At 40.7% G+C, this 17,960-nt stretch overlaps 1 protein-coding gene across 3 annotated transcripts in view; it reads right to left on the bottom strand.

Annotated features, from left to right (window-relative positions):
• Positions 1 to 12,941, bottom strand: part of LOC114149953 (multiple epidermal growth factor-like domains protein 10) — a 102,535-nt gene extending 89,594 nt beyond the window's left edge. For 2 of the 3 annotated variants that reach the window (XM_028026075.1, XM_028026077.1), the window contains exon 1: positions 12,785 to 12,941. The gene's annotated coding sequence lies outside the window, so the exon portion shown is untranslated. The remainder of the gene's footprint in view (positions 1 to 12,784) is intronic. The other variant, XM_028026076.1, reaches the window with a different exon arrangement.
• Positions 12,942 to 17,960: the final 5,019 nt, after the last annotated feature.

The raw sequence follows: 17,960 nt of genomic DNA, 5'->3' as shown, positions 1-17,960 counted from the left end.
CAGTCCGTGTGTTGTTGTGTATGAGAATACAGCCATCATAGTTGTTTAGATGTCAGGAGTTCAGGAGTGTGGGGAAGAAACTGTTTCATTATCCTAATCCGTAAGCGCCTGTAGCGCCTCCCAGAGGGCAGTAGGTTGAAGAGTCCGTGTGCTGGATGACCAGAGTCTTTGGCTGCGTTCACACTGCAGCCTGAAGTGACCCAATTGCGATTTTTTGTCAAATCGGATTTTTTTACTGGGGCTGTTCACACTGACACACATATGCGACCTGTATATGTTCTGCAGTCTGAACGGGCAAAAGACTTGAAAGTGTTCCGCATGCGCAGTAGAGGGCGCAATAGAGTCAGCATTCTCAGTGTTCTGCTAATCACCATAAAAAGAAGTGGTCAGTGCTTGCGGAAGTAAACATAGTGGCGCATAGCTTAGATATTTGTAAGTAAGTTGTTGTCCGACGGGAGCAGCATATTAACAACTTAATACTCATTATAGTCCGTCATGGTTGTTGTTATTCTTCCCGCTTGCGCAGGACGCAGAACAGTGACATTTGTCCAGTGTCAGTGACGATCATTTCGGATGAATGCGACTTGGAAGTTAGGTCGCATTTGAATCATATACGTATCGGATATGGGTCGCATTCTGTGCTGTTCAGACTTTCATGAAATGATAGTATACAGGTCGCATTACGTCAAAATCGGAATTGGGTCACTTCAGGCTGCAGTGTTAACGCAGCCTTTGATGATTTTCCCAGCTCTTTTCAGACACAGCTTCTTGTAGATGTTTCCTATGGCAGGAAGCGGTGCTTTGGTGATGTGCTGGGCAGCTTTCACCACCCTCTGCAGCACCTTCTCGTCCGAGGCAGAGCAGCTGATGCCATTGGTCAGGATACTCTCAATGGTGCAGCAGTAAAAGTTCTCCAGGATGTTCGAGGATGGTTGGTTCTTCCTCAGAGTTCTCAGAAAGAAGAGGCACTGGTGAGCCTTCTTGACCAGCTTGGAACAGCTGGTTGTCCAGGTGAGATCCTCTGAGATGTGGACATCCAGGAACTTGAAGCTGGTCACACGCTCCATCACCATCCCTTTGATGTGAATGGGTGAATGAGGGTCAGTGGTCCTCCTGAAGTCCACCACTCAGCCAGACAATCCACCTCCTCCCTGTAGGCAGTCTCATCATTGTTTTTGATGAGGCCAATCACTGTGGTGTTGTCTGCAAACTTGATGATGGTATTAGAACCATAGACAGGTTTGCAGTCAGGGTGAGAAGGGAGTAGAGGAAAGAACTCATCACACTGCCTTGTTTGTACCCCGTTGTTTATGGTGATGGCAGATGAGCAGTTATCCAGCCGGACATGTTGGAGTCAACTGGTCAGGAAGTCCAGTAACCAGTTGCACATAAGGGGACTAATGCCTAAGTCAACGAGTTTTGTGAAGAGTTTTGATAACTGTGTTGAATGCCGAACTGAAATCTATGAACAGCATCTTAGCGATGTTGTTTTAACTGTCCAAGTGTGAGATGACATTGTGCAGCGCTATGGAAATTGGATCCTCTGTGCTCCTGTTTTGGCAGTATGCAAATTGGTAAGAGTCCAGGGTAGGGGGCAGACAAGATCTGGTGTGCCAGGACAAGCTGCTCCAAGCACCTTGTGATAATCAGAGAGAGGGCCACCGGGCGGTAGTCATTGAGACTTGATGGGTTGGAGTTTTTGGGTATCGGGACGTTGGACGTGGTTTTGAAGCAGGTTGGTACCACAGCATGGGCCAGAGACAGATTGAATATGTCTGTCAGCACTCCTGCCAATTCCCCAGAACACACTCCGAGAACATATCCAGGGAGCACAGGGTGCCAGACCAGCCAGTGGCCTGCCGCAACCTGGCAACGGGTGCCACAACCAGCTACAGCTTAACAACGTCAACTTCTTGCTTCTTTGACGTATGCCCCAAAAAAGCACAATAATACATACATGCGTCACTGATTCAGTGACATATACCACAGCTTCTGTGTCAGACTGAATATGAATGAATTTATTTGTTTTTTTTAAATAAGAGAAAGAAAACACATTTAGCAGATTTAGCACAGCCATGCTATGGAGCCCCTTAGGAGACATGGGGAAAAAATTATTTTATGTTTCCTCTTAATTGTTGAGTTCCCTCGCAATAAGCAAATATGTCCTGGTCTATTTTGGATACAGTCACAAATGTCAATTTAAAATTTCTAGTATATACACATTTAAAGAGCCTCAGTAAAAACGTGTGTATATATTCTTAACTCTTTGGTGCAAAAAAACTTATTGAAAATTGATTTATTTACTACGGACGTTTATTGCTATCACAAAATTGAGTGCTATCACATTATAACATAATAATTATATTGTATAAACGTGATAATTTCATATTCAGAAGGTGGCGGTATTATGCTTGTAGTGAAGGCATAATGAAGGCTAGAGGCTAACGGGAGTTGGTCATGTTCATGCTTGGTCTAAAATATTGAGAGATACTGATGCTGCTTTGCATTATGATTGAAATCAGTAATAGTATGCACACTCTGAGCAGAACAGAAAGTGTTCAGCAAATCTGAGCCTTTTTTATGATTGAAGAAGCTTTCATTCCGTAATAATTGCCCTACAGCCATTTCCCAAATCAGAAGCTACAACCAGTAGCCAATTTCAGCTTCGTTCCAGATGATCAGTTAGGAACGCCGATGCATCTAGAGAGTCGGACTGACGTTTCCTTCTGTGCATTCCCATTCAATGTAGGATCCTGCTCAGAGTGCGCATACTATTACGTTCTGCTGTAATTCAATCATTTTTATCTCTGTACATCACCCACGTCTGTAACAAGTTTCTGGGACGCGACCAAAACCCAAGTGTACACTTGGTTTTACACTTAAGTGTTAAAACACTTGGTTACGTATTTTTACAATTAATCAGTTAGATTTGGTTAAGTGTAAAAACTGGCTTTTAATGCCGAAAATCATGAAATGTTACAAGCTATACATGTCATACAAATGGAACAAACACAGATTACATTCACCATCCACCGCATGGCCACACTTAGCAAACCTTATGGATGTAACCAAGAGAGGTCAAAAGATTGTAGCGCGAGTTTAGTTTCCCGCGGTCCCAAAGGGTAGTCTAATCAGTTTCAGTCTGTTTACAAATGACTGGCAACAGTCACACACAAGTATGGTTGTAAGCTGCAGCGTGTGTATGTACGTAAATAAAAGGGATAAAGGAAAACATAGAATCCATAAAAATTCGTACAATATCAGTATTATGTTGTAATATGATAAAATGCAATACATTATCATGTTTGTTCAATATACTGTAACTATCACTTTATAACATGATAGCATTCTAATTTTTTTCCTTTGTGATAACAATAAACTTCCGTAGTAAATAAATCGATTTTCAATCAGTTTTCTTGCACCAAAGAGTTAAAAATGTATAAACACATTTTCACTGAGGCTCTTTAAATGTGTATATATTAGAAATTTTAAACTGACATTTGAATGTATCCAAAATAGACCAAGGGCGTATTTGCTTATTGCGAAGGAACGCAACAATTAAGAGGAAATGCAGTACTTTTGTGAGGAAACACAAAAGAAAACAGTTTCTTTTTTTTCTTTCTTAATAAAGTAATTCATATTCAATCTGACACAGAAGCTGCTGTATATGTCACTGAATCAGTGACGGATGTATGTATTTGTTTGGGGGTTTTTTTGTTTTTGTTTTTATCAAAATAAAGTAATTAATTTAAAGCCTGACACAAAAGCCATGACATACATCAAAGAAGCAAGAAGTTGCCGATTATTAAGCTGTAGCTCGTTGTGGCACCCTATGCCAAGTTGTGGCAGGCCACTGGCTGTTCCGGCATCCTGTGCTGCTGGGCCCTAGCAGGTCACTGCAGCCTGTGGCACCTAAGGCAGCTGTCACCGGAAATGCCGCAATAGCTGCCGGTGCCATGATTTCAGCCTGCTGTCTCTCTTTCGGCAGCAGAGTTCCTTTCTCTTTCCCATATTGCTTGAAACCTGTGGCCTGCTTAATAATCTGGAACATTCTTCTTAAGCAGATTTCCTTTAATTGAGCTCACCTGACAAACTAATACGCATAGGTCTCTGAAATTAATCATAGTGATTCAAAGAACCCTGAGACACAATACCATCTATTTAATAGCAAAACAAAAAATGTCATCTTTATGACATCTACAGTATATCCAACTTGCATAATAATTTGAGAGTCAGGGTGAGGAGGAGGTGCCGTGTCAGAAAGACAAAGTGGAAGCTGTAGGATCTTCAGAACAAAGAGGTCATGATGCTAGGCCTACTGATTATCCCTCTGTCTCTGGACACAGGATCAATATAATTAGTTTAAAAGTAAAATTTAAAGCACAGTTGAGTGGGGCAGCAGGTGCGCACGCTGGCATGCGACAGCATGGCTGGAACATCTACAATCAACTCAGCTGTAATCTCTCTATGTGGGAAAATACAAACTTGTCCATTAAATCTGTTATTCCTCAATGCAGCAAAAGAGGTTTTGTAGGTCAAAACCTACAACACCAGCTACTACCACCAGCTTCCTAGTGCCACACCCAGTCTGCAGGCCCAGACGCCAGCAATTCAACTTTAAAAGGTGCATATCTTTTCTATGCAGATTCAAACTTTTCTAAAGTTTGAATCTGCACTCACGGGAGGCAAAATGAAAAGCCTGCTTATTTCCAGAAATAAGCAGACTTCTTAGAGGATTACATTGACAATTGTTTCAATCGGATCTGCACCATGAAGAGAAGCAAGAACACACAGAGCACTCCAACTCAAACCTCTAAAAGAAGGTTTGAGTTGGAACCTTCTCTACTAGGTGTCCCTGTGGGGTAGAGCGGATAACTCACCCACATTGTCATCCCTTACCCTATCCCAGTCCTCAAGAGGTGAGTGACATCTTATTGTCTATTGAACAAAAACTGTCTGAATTCAAAAACAGACTTCCATTGCTCTAATTATTGCATAAAGAATTTTAAGCATTGCATGATAGTCTGGAATTCAGTCAACAACTGATAGAAACTTTGGTAAAGGAAAACAAAAGCCTTCACTCTTCTGTCAAGACATTCACTTTGCAAATGAACTCTGTCATCAGTGAAAAATAAAGATATAAAACAAACACTTCTGGATTTACAAACAAGGAGATGAGAGACAACCTAATTTTTTCTGGCATTAAAGAGCAAATAAATTAAGATCCTGAACAGCTGATCAAAGGCTTTCTGATATTGAAGCTTAACATTTCCAGAGAAACTTGCAGCAGTACGGGATTCCATCGCGTATATAGACTCGGTCAGAAGAAACCACCAAACAATGGCCCCCAACCTAAAATTGCAACCCCCAGCTTCAGGGGTCCAGAAAAATGGAATCTTAGAAGAGGTGAGGACTGTTAAGGGGGCAGCTGTTTGAGTGTAGTTCCTAATAAAACGACGGTAGAAATTAGTGAATCCCAAAAATCTTTGTAACTGTTCGCATGTTTGTGTAACAGGTCAATCAAGAACTGCTTAGATCTTCTTGGAAGTTGGCCGTATCTGTCTGCCATCGAGTATGTAGCCCAAAAAGGTAACTGCTGATTTATGGAATTCACACTTTTGTGCTTTGACATATACACTGCTCAAAAAAATAAAGGGAACACTCAAATAACACATCCTAGATCTGAATGAAAGAAATATTCTCATTGAATACTTTGTTCTGTACAAAGTTCCATTTGCACAACAGCAGGTGAAATTGATTGTCAATCAGTGTTGCTTCCTAAGTGGACAGTTTGATTTCACAGAAGTTTGATGTACTTGGAGTTATATTGTGTTGTTTAAGTGTTCCCTTTATTTTTTTGAGCAGTATAGTTTATTTATTATTATTTATTTATAGGAGGCGTTGAAGAACCAGACGAACATGTTTTTTGTGTTCTGACGGGGTTTTGGAGTGACATATGAGAATGTCATCAAGGTAAACAAACACAAATATGTTCAGAAAATCTCAGAGGACGTCATTAACGAGGGCTTGGAAGAATGCGGGAGCGTTGCAGAGACCGAATGACATCACCAGATACTCAAAATGTCCTATGGGAGTTTTGAAAAGGGTTTTCCATTCATACCCCTGGCAGACAGGGAGCAGGTGGTAGGCGTTGCGGAGGTGGAGTTTGGTGAAGATGGTGGCGCTATGAATCAGTTCGAGAGCAGAGGAGATTAAAGGGAGTGGATAATTATTTTTGACAGTGATTTGGTTAAGGCCTCGGTAGTCAATGCAGGGACGCAGAGATCCGTCTTTCTTACCTACGAAGAAAAAACCCGCCTCTAACGGGGAAGACAGATGGCGAATAATGCCAGCAGCAAGTGAGTCTCTTATGCAAGTCTCCATGGCTTCTCTTTCAGGGAGTGAAATATTAAATAACCGAGTGGAAGGTAACGGAGCACCGGGCAGGAGATCAATGGCACAGTCATATGGGAAGTGAGGAGGTAAGGAAAGAGCTTTGCTTTTACAAAATACTGGAGAGAGCTCATGATATTCGGTTGGTATGAGTGAGAGGTCCGGGGGATCCACCTCATCATGGAGCACCGGTGAGGAGCTGGATGGAACAGTGGAAAGGAGACAGGTGGAGTGGCACAATGAAGACCAGGACTCGATGTGTAATTCGGACCAGTTGACACATGGATTGTGTTGTTGTAACCAGTCAAAATCTAAGACAACAGATTAGTTAGATGTCGGGAAAAACAACAACAAAAATTTCTTCACTGTGATATCCAGAGATAATGAGACAGAGGGGTTTGGTCATGTGAGTGATCTGGGGTAATGGCCTACCAGTGGAGAGTGAAGTGAGACTGTCTCAATCTGGGATTGTTGAATTAGGGCGGAATCAATTAAGTTACGCTCACAACCGGAATCTATGAGAACGGAGAGGCTTAGGGAATCGTTATTGAATAGTAAAGTGGCAGGTAGTAACAGTCGAGGAGAGGCTTTATCTTTCAAATGGTCCGCCAGCCTCCCCAAATCTACGGGCGGACCTGGGCTTTTGGGTGAATGGGACAGTGAGCAATAAAATGTCCTGCTGTCCCATAATAAAGGCACTGCTTAGCCTGCATGCACCTTTGGCGTTCCTCCGGAGTTAATCGGGTTCTGCTGATCTGCATGGGTTCAGACTCTGCAGCTTTCGGAGGAGAAAGAGGGCATGGTGTGGCAGAAGCGTTCGGTGGGTGGAGCCTGGGAGTAGTTAGTTCTCTTGGATCTCTCCCTACCGCATTCTCTCAGTTGATTATCTAAACAAGTGGCAAGGGAAATTAATTCGTTAAGAGAGCTGGGTTCGTCAAGGATGGCTAATTCATCTTTAATGGGATCATTGAGGGCATGAAAAAATGGGGCTTTTAAGTGCGGAATCAATCCAACCAGAAGCAGCTGCACAGATTCTAAAATCAAGGGCAAATTCGGCGACTGACTTACAACCATGTCTTAATTTCCACAGGTTTCTTGACTGAAAAGTGTGATCAGGATCCTGAGTGAATGTATGCTTATACTCTTTCAAAAACTCATCACAGGTACAACTATAATCATTGACATCTTCGAACTGGGCCTCCGCCCACTCCAACGCCTTGCCAGTGAGTAATGAGAGAATGTAAGTTATCTTGGAGAAGTCATGGGGGAAGCACTGAGGGGAGTGATTAAATGCCAGTGAGCATTGTAGCAGGAAATCCCCACAACGGCCTACATCACCTGCATATTTTTCTGGTGAAGTAGGATGGACATCGTGTAGGACGGCTGCAACTGCAGGATGAGTGAGAGGAGCTAAAGATGGTGCTTGATCAGGGGAAGGAGGGAAGGAGGAGAAGCCAGTTGAAGATTCTGTAACAGATTGGTTAATTGCTCCAGACGCTGATTGGTTCGAGCTTGTTGCTCACTGAGAGATCTGAGAGAGGAATCATGAGACTGAATGAGAGAGTTCTGTTCTGATAGAGCTTTCCCGAGAGCGTCCGTTGGGTCAGTTTGGCCTGAGTGTTCTGTCATGGTTTTTGGAAGGCTTTTGGCCCACATGCAGAACACTCTTGGGAGGCAAAATGAAAAGTGAAAAAAAGTTTTATTGAATAAATAAACAGTTATGAATGAATGGGTCTTCTGTGGTTTTTCTTTCACTGGAGAGTTGGGGAAGACATGTACACTGGAAGTAGAGTAATTAGAGAGGTGAGTGGACAGCGGTCCACTCATGGTGGTGAGGTTGGAGGGCGGACAGGTAACACTGGTGCTTGAAGAAGAGGAGCTAGTAGGACATCAGTCATGGAGGTAGGAACCAGGAAAAGGTCAGATGATTGTGAGACTCATGAGAGAAACCCAAAGGACACTGGAAGTGGAGCTCAGGTCTTGAGAACCTTGGATTGAGATCAGAGGGCTAAGTCCAAAAAATATCTATGAAGAACTAGAGAAAACACAGATAAGGCAAACTGTGTGGCCAGAGTACCATTATAGGTGAACACTCAGGCATCGAAAGACTGACGTCTCACTCCTCTTAAAGCCAGAAAAATGACAACGTTTCTGCAGGTGTGTATGATAATTAGCAGATCTGCCCTCTGGTGACAGCAGCTCCAAGGCTCCATCTGGTGGAGAACCTGAACAGGTAGAAGGAGATGGAAACCCCACACAAAACCCAAAACCCCGACTCACAACATGGTATAATAATTAATATATCTATGTACAATCAGACACTAACAATAGCCAATATTTATGGTCCAAATACAGATAGCCCATTAATTTTTCAAAATTTCTTTACAGTATTTTCAGAATTTTCAGACAAATAATAATAGGTGGGAACTTTAATACAGTATTAAACCCATTCCTTGATAAGAAAACAAGATCTCAGAAACAATTAAACAATATAAGAGTGAATTTGGCCTTAGTGATAGCTGGAGATCATTACATCCAGTCTCCAAAGAATTTACTTTTTTCTCTTCTGTCCATCATTCATATTCACGGATTGATATGTTTCTAATAAGCAATTCCTTAATGGGAAACGTAACAAACACTAATATACACTCGATTGTGATCAGTGATCATGCACCCATATCTATCTCTTAGAATGTAGAAAAACAACCTCCCAAGTTTTTCAGATGGCACCTTAATCTACCACTATTGGAAGACCAATAGTGTGATAAATACCTAAAAAAGTGACTCATTTATCTTCCTCGAGACTAATGAGTCACCAAATACTGCAACATCATTGATATGGGAAACAGGGAAAGCTGTATTAAGAGGCAGAATCATAGCATATGATGTCCATAAGAAAAGGGAGGAAAGTGAAAAACAAACTCAGCTAGAGACAGAAATTAAGAATTTAGAGGAAATAAGCATTTCAACAGAAAAAAACTGAAGAGAAAATACGTCAGCTAAGATATGAACTAAATACGCTTGTAAACAAGAGAGCTAATATTTTATTACAGAAACTTAAACAAGACAACTTTCACTGTAGTGACATGTCTGGTAAATATTTGGCCAATCAACTGAAAAAGAACAAAGAAAAAAATATAATTTCTGTTCCTAAAGATTCAGCAGGGAAACCGATCCAGTCGCTGAACGAAATAAATGATGTTTTTCAAGATTTTTACACCAAATTGTATTCTGAGGAAAATAATCCTTCCCAAGAAGAAATGAACTCTTTCTCAAACAATATTGATCTACTGCATTTGACAGATGAATAAATTGGTATGATTGAAGCTCCACTAACAGAAAAAGAATTAACCAGTGCAATACACTTTCTGCCAAACAATAAAGCACCAGGACCGGACGGTTTTCCAGCTGAATTTTATAAACATTTTTGGGATAAAAATTTAAATACAGCTGCTATTAGAGTTCTGCCAAAGGTCCTACGGTCACCTCTAGCTATCGTCCACTCTCACTAATAAATACGGATATGAAAATTATCACAAAGGCAGTAACAATCAGAATTGAGAAAGTTTTCATACAGATATGAAAATTATCACAAAGGCAGTAACAATCAGAATTGAGAAAGTCATCTCATCCTTCATTCATCCAGATCAAACTGGTTTCATTAAAAATAGTATAATATATGGTGATTGTTGAACTTAATGGCTTTAACAAATAAACAAGACTCAGCCATTGTAACTTTGGATACTGAAAAAGCATTTGATGAAGTAAATTGGTCATTTTTGTTTTCAATATTGAGAAGGTTTAGATTTGGAGATTCTTTTATTAATTGGATTAAGTTATTCTATACATTACCAGCAGCGACTGTTACTACCAACAATATAATTTCAAAGAATGTCATTTTACAAAGAGGCACAAGGCAGGATTGTCCACTTTCTCCATCTTTGTTTTCCATTTTCATTGAACCCCTTGCAGCAGCAATTCGTCAAAACTCTCATATTAAAGGTTTTCCAATTAACGCAACAGAATATAAAATTTGTTTATATGTTGACGATATCTTATTACTACTGCATATTCTTTAATGATTGAAACAATCAGATTAATTAATTCTCAAAAATATTTAATTACTCATTAAGTTAGAATAAATCTGCAGTTCTACCTTTAAATAATTTAAAATGGGATGAGACAATCCAAACTATACCTATTCCTTTATGCACAATTCGTACCTTGGGATTAAATGATCTCCTAAATTGTCAGATTTGTTTAATCTTAATTTCATACCACTTCAAGAATCAATACAAAACAACTTGAAACAATGGATAAATTTACCACTTTCATGTGCTGTGTAGGATCGAAAAAGGTCTTAACTCTTAATTATATTTATAGATAAGAAATAATACTCAGAGACGAGTCCTTTTGCCACGGCGGGTGGAGATGTATTACACTGTTCCACAGATCATCTTACAGTACAAAGTCAAATCTCAAAAATCTCCCCAAAATCTCATCGTATTCTTAGAGTCAGTCTGTTTTATAGAATCTCATTTTCATTGGTGTAAGTTGGTAAGTTTTGACCAATAGCATTACTGCCCGTGTTTGATGTGTGTCCTTATGTAAGAATTTCATCAGCTTTTAAATGAGTGTGTATTGGAGTTTCTGGAGATATTGGAGATATTGGAGGTCAATAGGTCTGAATATTCATTCAGACCTATTGACCTCCAATATCTGCTCCGTTTCAAAAGAGCAACACAAGCCAATTATTATCCTTATCTATCCAAACAGTTTATTTCCCAGATATTCTTTCTGTCTCACTTCGGCTTCGTACATAAGGGAAGTTGGGAGGCTAAGTTAAATTGACCTTTTATGGCGCCAGATTTCCTCAGTAAAAAACAACTCCATAAAGACTATTTCCGCTCTTACAGCTGGTAGAATAGTGACTATTAAATGAAAATACTTTCCCAAATTAATTACCTATTTTCTCTGTTACCCATCCAACCAAATAAAGAATGGTTTACATCTTTAGATAGTATAATTTCCAGATTTTATTGGAAAAACAAGCCACCAAGAATACAGTTATCAACTTTACAAAAATCAAAACAATATGGAGAGCTAGATGCACCAAATTTTTATTATTATTATTTAGCCAATCAGCTACACTACATAATTTAGTGGACCCAAAACCAGCATTTAAATGATTTAAATGAACTAGAACAATCATTTTGTGGGAAAATGCAACTATCGGATTTACCATTCATTAGTCAAGCAATTAAGAAACATGGCTGCTTTAAATCACCAACTACTAAAACCACTCTTTCACTTTGGTGGAAATTCAATGATATTAGCAACAAAAATTGTACCACCTCAAAATACTTTGGAACAATTCAGATCTTACAATAAATAAAAAACAACAACTCTTCTTTTAGCTTGTGGCTCTCTAAAGCAGCGGTCCCCAGCCTTTTTAGTCGGCGGGGGGGGGGTGCGGAGGTAAGTATGGAGTCCGACACCGTCGTTGTGAGGGTGGGGGAGGGGGGACATGTTTTGAGAATGTTTTGTTACTCATTCTGCTGCAAGTTGTCTCAATTTTGACGTGCAAGACGTAACGGGTAAAATCCGGTTTAGGATTTTCAAAATAAAACATCCGGAAGTAGTTCATTATTTCTTGCGCGCCCGGTACCAATTTGTCCGCGGCCGGTGGACCACTGCTCTAAAGGCATTACACATTTTGAACTTATTTTTAGATATAGTAAATTCCTTTCATTTTCAGAATTAATTAAACAATATAAACTTGATGATACTCAATTTTTAGAATATTTTCAATTAAAATAAATATGACCTGGAACAACTCATTATAGAACCTAATACACAAATTATGGAAATATTTAAAATTGCATCTAGAAAGAAAACTCAATCGATCTACAGAATGAAAAAAGCTAGCATGCAGAAGCATACGGTTGCTTATAATGACTCCCTGAGAATTCAGCTTAATAAACCAGGTTCAGCAGTGCAAGTGAGATGTTTTGTAATGAACATGTCATGGAAAACTGGGATGCATTCCATGCCATGATGTTCAGAAACTCCTAGGCAGATAGATAGATAGATAGATAGATAGATAGAGAGAGAGAGAGAGATGGAAGCAGTCCGTCTGCAAGAGGAAAAGCGGCGGTATTTGTATCTCTAACCTGAGAGAGAGAGTTGAACAAAACATCTTTGCGTCTGTAGTTCCAGAAACTATTTTTAAAGTATGTACGTATTAATTTGTATTCTTAAAAGTTTTTTCTTTCGCAATGTCACAATTGTTATTTCACAATTAGTAACCAGCGGTGTCTCCGCCTGTCTTGTCCTCCAGAGATTTCACATGCAAGCACTTCCAAACTTTAGAGAAAAACTTTCAACTTACCGGGAAACGTTAAGCTCAAGGATAAATAAGCCCAGACTTTGTGTCAGTGATCGCGATCTACCCAGCAGCTAAATACAGACGATACACATCAGCTCCAAGCTGCAGCCCTGGAAGTTTGCAGCGCTGTTTTCACTCAACACCGAGCGAATCACTCATGTGACGTCACGAAAGAGAAAGCTCATGCATTCTCTATCTTTCCCGTATCTTCCACAGTCTGTTGAGTTGAAATCTACGATTTTGTAATTTAAAAAATATTAAATAAATGAACAAATTACTAATTCACAAGGATGATTCATTAAAGGCCCACTTACACATGGATGAAATTAGAAACGAAAAAAATACATGCATTTTTCTGTAATCCAAAAATGACTGAACAGAAGCCCTGATTTCAATGTAGAAGCTAAATACATCTACACCTAATTCAGTCAATGGATGAGTCAGTCATCACTGACATGCTCAATCGTGCGCGAGTCAGTAATGACATCATATGATGTGATGAAATCATATAATGGATAAGATTTCATCCTATTTCCATCTATGCAGCGTCCAAGTGAAATTACCTTGTTGAAAGGTGCTTCCTGTAAGAATATATAATTCCGTAACATGCACAAAAAGTCAATTAAATAATGTAGGAATGCATACACTGAAACTTAAAGTAACTTTCATTTAATTATAATCTTATTTCATTATTTTGTTTTTGACGTTGCAATAATAACGTGGAAAATATATACTCATTTTATTGTCGTTCCACAAAGACAGTGAAATTGGCAACAAAATGTCACCACACCTGGCCACCGGAGCACACAGAAAAATCAATGTGCCTATAAATATATAAATAAATACATATGTAACTTACCACTTTCAAACAGTCTTAGTGAGGGTATTGTGGTGTTGACCAATCTGATGGCCAATGGGAAGTAACTGTTTCTTAAGGTGTATTCAGACCAACCCAGGATTAGAGTCCTTAATTAGACTCTAATCTGTTTGTCTACGAATTCTGAGTTTTTGGGGAGGTCTGAATGCAAATTTGAATTCCTAAACGGACTTAAAAACCGAACTCTGATCTGTATGAAAACCTCGGTCTGGTTCCAGTTGAAGTGGATTCTAACACCGTAAAAAACCTTTCTGAATGCAACCTGACTAGAGACCGTTAGAAAAACAGGAAATGGATTATAGCGCAGGGCATTCTGGGTAAATACAATCAAAATAAACACATGTTTTCACCATTAGCAAAAAAAATGGCCTGTGGTCAGATGTGTAGAGAAGAGGAGATAAATGCCCTGACTCATCTTCGCCTCTTCCCGAGTCCATCATTGAAAGTTGTTTCTTTGGTACATGCGCCACAGACAAAATAGAAATTCTAAAACTACTAAAACTACACGCAGCTCCATTTTTGTTTACAGAAAAGTACTTGCCTCTGTGTCTTCTTCAGAGGTTTTTGTGTCCGATTCCTTCAGTAGTTCCTGGTGCAGCGCCACCACAGGCGACGGGGGGAACAGGTTTTTCAGTTAGTTTTAGTCGTTTACCTCAGTGCTGTGTGAACGCGAACTACAGTTCTGAAAATGTAACAAATGTTGCAATTTTAGTCCCCAATAGAACCAAGTCTACCGGACTATCTGGTCTGAATACACCCTTAGTCTGGTTGTTCTACAGCAGATTATGTGGAATCTTCTGATAGATACCAACTGGATGAACAGACCATGGAGAGGATGGGTGGAATCAGAGAGGATCTGATTTGCTCTGGCTAAGCAGTGTCTGTGTGCAATGTTCTGGATAGGGGGAGTGGAGCCCTAATGATCCTCTTCGCTGTCTTCACCACTCTTCACAGAGACTTCCAGTCTGACAAGTTGCAGCTCCCAGACCAGATGGAAATACTGCTGGTCAGGAGGTTCTCAATGGTTCCTCTGTAGAAGGTGGAGAGGATGGGAGGGGGGAACGAAGCTCTTCTCATTCATCTCAGAAAGTGAAAGCGCTGCTGTGCCTGTTTCACCAGGGAATTGATATGATATGTCCAGCCAAGGTTGTGTTATGTGCACCCCCATGAACTTAGTGCTGCAGACGATCTTCATTCTCCACTACTGTATTGTATTTGTTGTTGTGATGCTACTGTTTTATTCAGGCTGTTTATGTACAGGGGTTGGACAATGAAATGGGTTGGACTGAAACACCTCTCATTTTAGTGTGGGAGGTTTCATGGCTAAATTGGACCAGCCTGGTGGCCAATCTTCATTAATTGCACATTGAACCAATAAGAGCAGAGTGTGAAGGTCCAATTAGCAGGGTAAGAGCCTCAAAATATTGCAATGTACACAACATTATGGGTGACATACCAGAGTTCAAAAGAGGACAAATTGTTGGTGCACATCTTGCTGGTGCATCTGTGATCAAGACAGCAAGAACACTATCAGGAATTTTTCCTCAATCTGTGTGATTTGAGTTACTGGGACAAGATATCAGAAAAGCTATGGTACATTGTGTATGTTATGTTCGTGTATCTTGGTGCGTCCTTCAGCAAACCACCAAGAAGGACAAACCACATCCAACAGGATTAACTGTGGACGCAAGAGAAAGCTGTCTGAAAGGGATGTTCGGGTGCTAACCTGGATTGTATCCAAAAAACATAAAACCATGGCTGCCCAAATCACGGCAGAATTAAATGTGCACCTCAACTCTCCTGTTTCCACCAAAACTGTCCGTCGGCAGCTCCACAGGGTCAATATACATGGCCGGGCTGCTATAGCCAAACCTTTGGTCACTCGTGCCAATGCCAAACGTCGGTTTCAATGGTGCAAGGAGCGCAAATCTTGGGCTGTGGACAATGTGAAACATGTATTGTTCTCTGATGAGTCCACTTTTACTGTTTTCCCCACATCCGGGAGAGTTACGGTGTGGAGAAGCCCCAAAGAAGTGTACCACCCAGACTGTTGCATGCCCAGAGTGAAGCATGGGGGTGGATCAGTGATGGTTTGGGCTGCCATATCATGGCATTCCCTTGGCCCCATACTTGTGGGCGCGTCACTGCCAAGGACTACCGAACCATTCTGGAGGACCATGTGCATCCAATGGTTCAAACATTGTATCCTGAAGGAGGTGCCGTGTATCAGGATGACAATGCACCAATACACACAGCAAGACTGGTGAAAGATTGGTTTGATGAACATGAAAGTGAAGTTGAACATCTCCCATGGCCTGCACAGTCACCAGATCTAAATATTTATTGAGCCACTTTGGGGTTTTTTGGAGGAGCGAGTCAGGAAACATTTTCCTCCACCAGCATCACGACGTGACCTGGCCACTATCCTGCAAGAAGAATGGCTTAAAATCCCTCTGACCACTGTGCAGGACTTGTATATGTCATTCCCAAGACGAATTGACACTGTATTGGCCGCAAAAGGAGGCCCTACACCATACTAATAAGTTATTGTGGTCTAAAACCAGGTGTTTCAGTTTCATTGTCCAACCCCTGTATATTTTTGTCAGAGACTGAGGCTCCATGTGGTGGCGGTGGTGACCCCTGGTGGCGGTGTCAAGTATTGTGTGTTTATTTTGTTGGAGTATCTTTTTTCTTGTATGCTGTGTTTTTGTTGGGTCTAGGGTCATCCCGGGCTGCACAGTGGCGCAGTTGGTAGTACTGTTGCCTTGCAGCAAGAAGGTCCTGGGTTTGATTCCCGGCAGGGGTCTTTCTGCATGGAGTTTGCATGTACTCCGTGTACTCCGGCTTCCTGTCCAAAAACGTGACTGTCAGGTTAATTGGTCTCTCTAAATTCTCCCGAGGTGTGTGTGTGTGCTTGGTTGTTTGTCCTGTATGTCTCTGTGTTGCCCTGCGACAGACTGGCGACCTGTCCAGGGTGTACCCCGCCTCTCGCCCGGAACGTAGCTGGAGATAGGCACCGGCAACCTATCTCTTGCTGGATTTGCAAGGTTGCTGGAGATAGGCACCGGCAACCCTCCCGACCCCATTAGGGATAAAGGGTGAACAGAAAATGAATGGATGGATGGATGGACCCTTTTTCTTCACTAGATGTTCCCCCTTTTCCCCACGGCTTCCCCCACTGATATTAAGAAATATTTTTCTTTTACTTCAGCCGACTTTATGGTTAAAAACTATACTAATAAATTCTGTTTTAACATCTTCTGTTTTAGAATATTGCAAATTAAAATAAGGAAATGTCTTTAAATATTTGACTTGTCTGGCCCTCCCATAAATGTTTTTAGAACTTTTGAATTTGCAATTCAATTGTCCTGGAGCAAGCCTGTTGTTGGTTTCCATCATTCATTGCAAACTGAAAATAGATTTAACATCCTTGACTATCATGGTTTCAAAATTTTAAAGAAAACCCACTCCAGGTTGTCACATATGTACTACATGTATGTACTATACATCAGGGCTGGGCAACTCCAGGCGTCGAAGTCCAGTGTCCTGTAACTTTTAGATGTGTCTCTACTTCAACACACCTGAGTCAAGTAATGATGTCATTAGCAGGACTCTAGAGAGACCCTAACCCTAAAGGAAAGTTTACATTGGTCACTGAACTGATTTTTGGAAACCCTCTCCAAAAAACCTAATGGGTCTGTTGCTTTAAAAATATTGTGATGAATTAACTATTTTATGTTACTTGAATAACAACCTTTACATATGTCAATAAATTGACATGTTGTGACACTTATCGTTAATAAGGTCATAAGAGATGCTGGTGCCTAAATCCAGCGGTCAATGGGCAGGAGGCGAGGTCACCCTGGAGTGCCCCTGCCAGTGTGTCGCAAGGCAACAAAAAGACACACAACAAACAATTATGACCCACACCGAAGTGCATTAGAGACCCCAATTAACCTGACAGTCATGGTTTTGGACGGTGGGAGGAAGTCTGAGTACCAGGAGAGAACCCACCATGCACAGGGAGAACATGCAAACTCCATGCAGAAAGACCCCGGGCCGGGAATCGAACCCAGGGCAACAGTGTTATCAACTGTGCCACTGTGCAGCCCAGGTGATATGTTTTGTGTTCATACATTTTTATCTTTTATCATTACATTTAGCGTTAAACAGGAAACTAAAAGTGGACCATCTGTCAAACGCTATATTCAAATAGGTGTATATGAATACTAATTCATATATACCTATTTCATATAATATGAAACATTATATAAGTTGAGGAGTCACATTTGCAAACACCCA

Source organism: Xiphophorus couchianus, chromosome 8, assembly GCF_001444195.1.
Source record: "Xiphophorus couchianus chromosome 8, X_couchianus-1.0, whole genome shotgun sequence".
In the NCBI taxonomy this organism is placed as follows: domain Eukaryota; kingdom Metazoa; phylum Chordata; class Actinopteri; order Cyprinodontiformes; family Poeciliidae; genus Xiphophorus; species Xiphophorus couchianus.
Note: the sequence above shows the minus strand (reverse complement) of the source record. Positions and strands in the feature narration are given on the sequence as shown.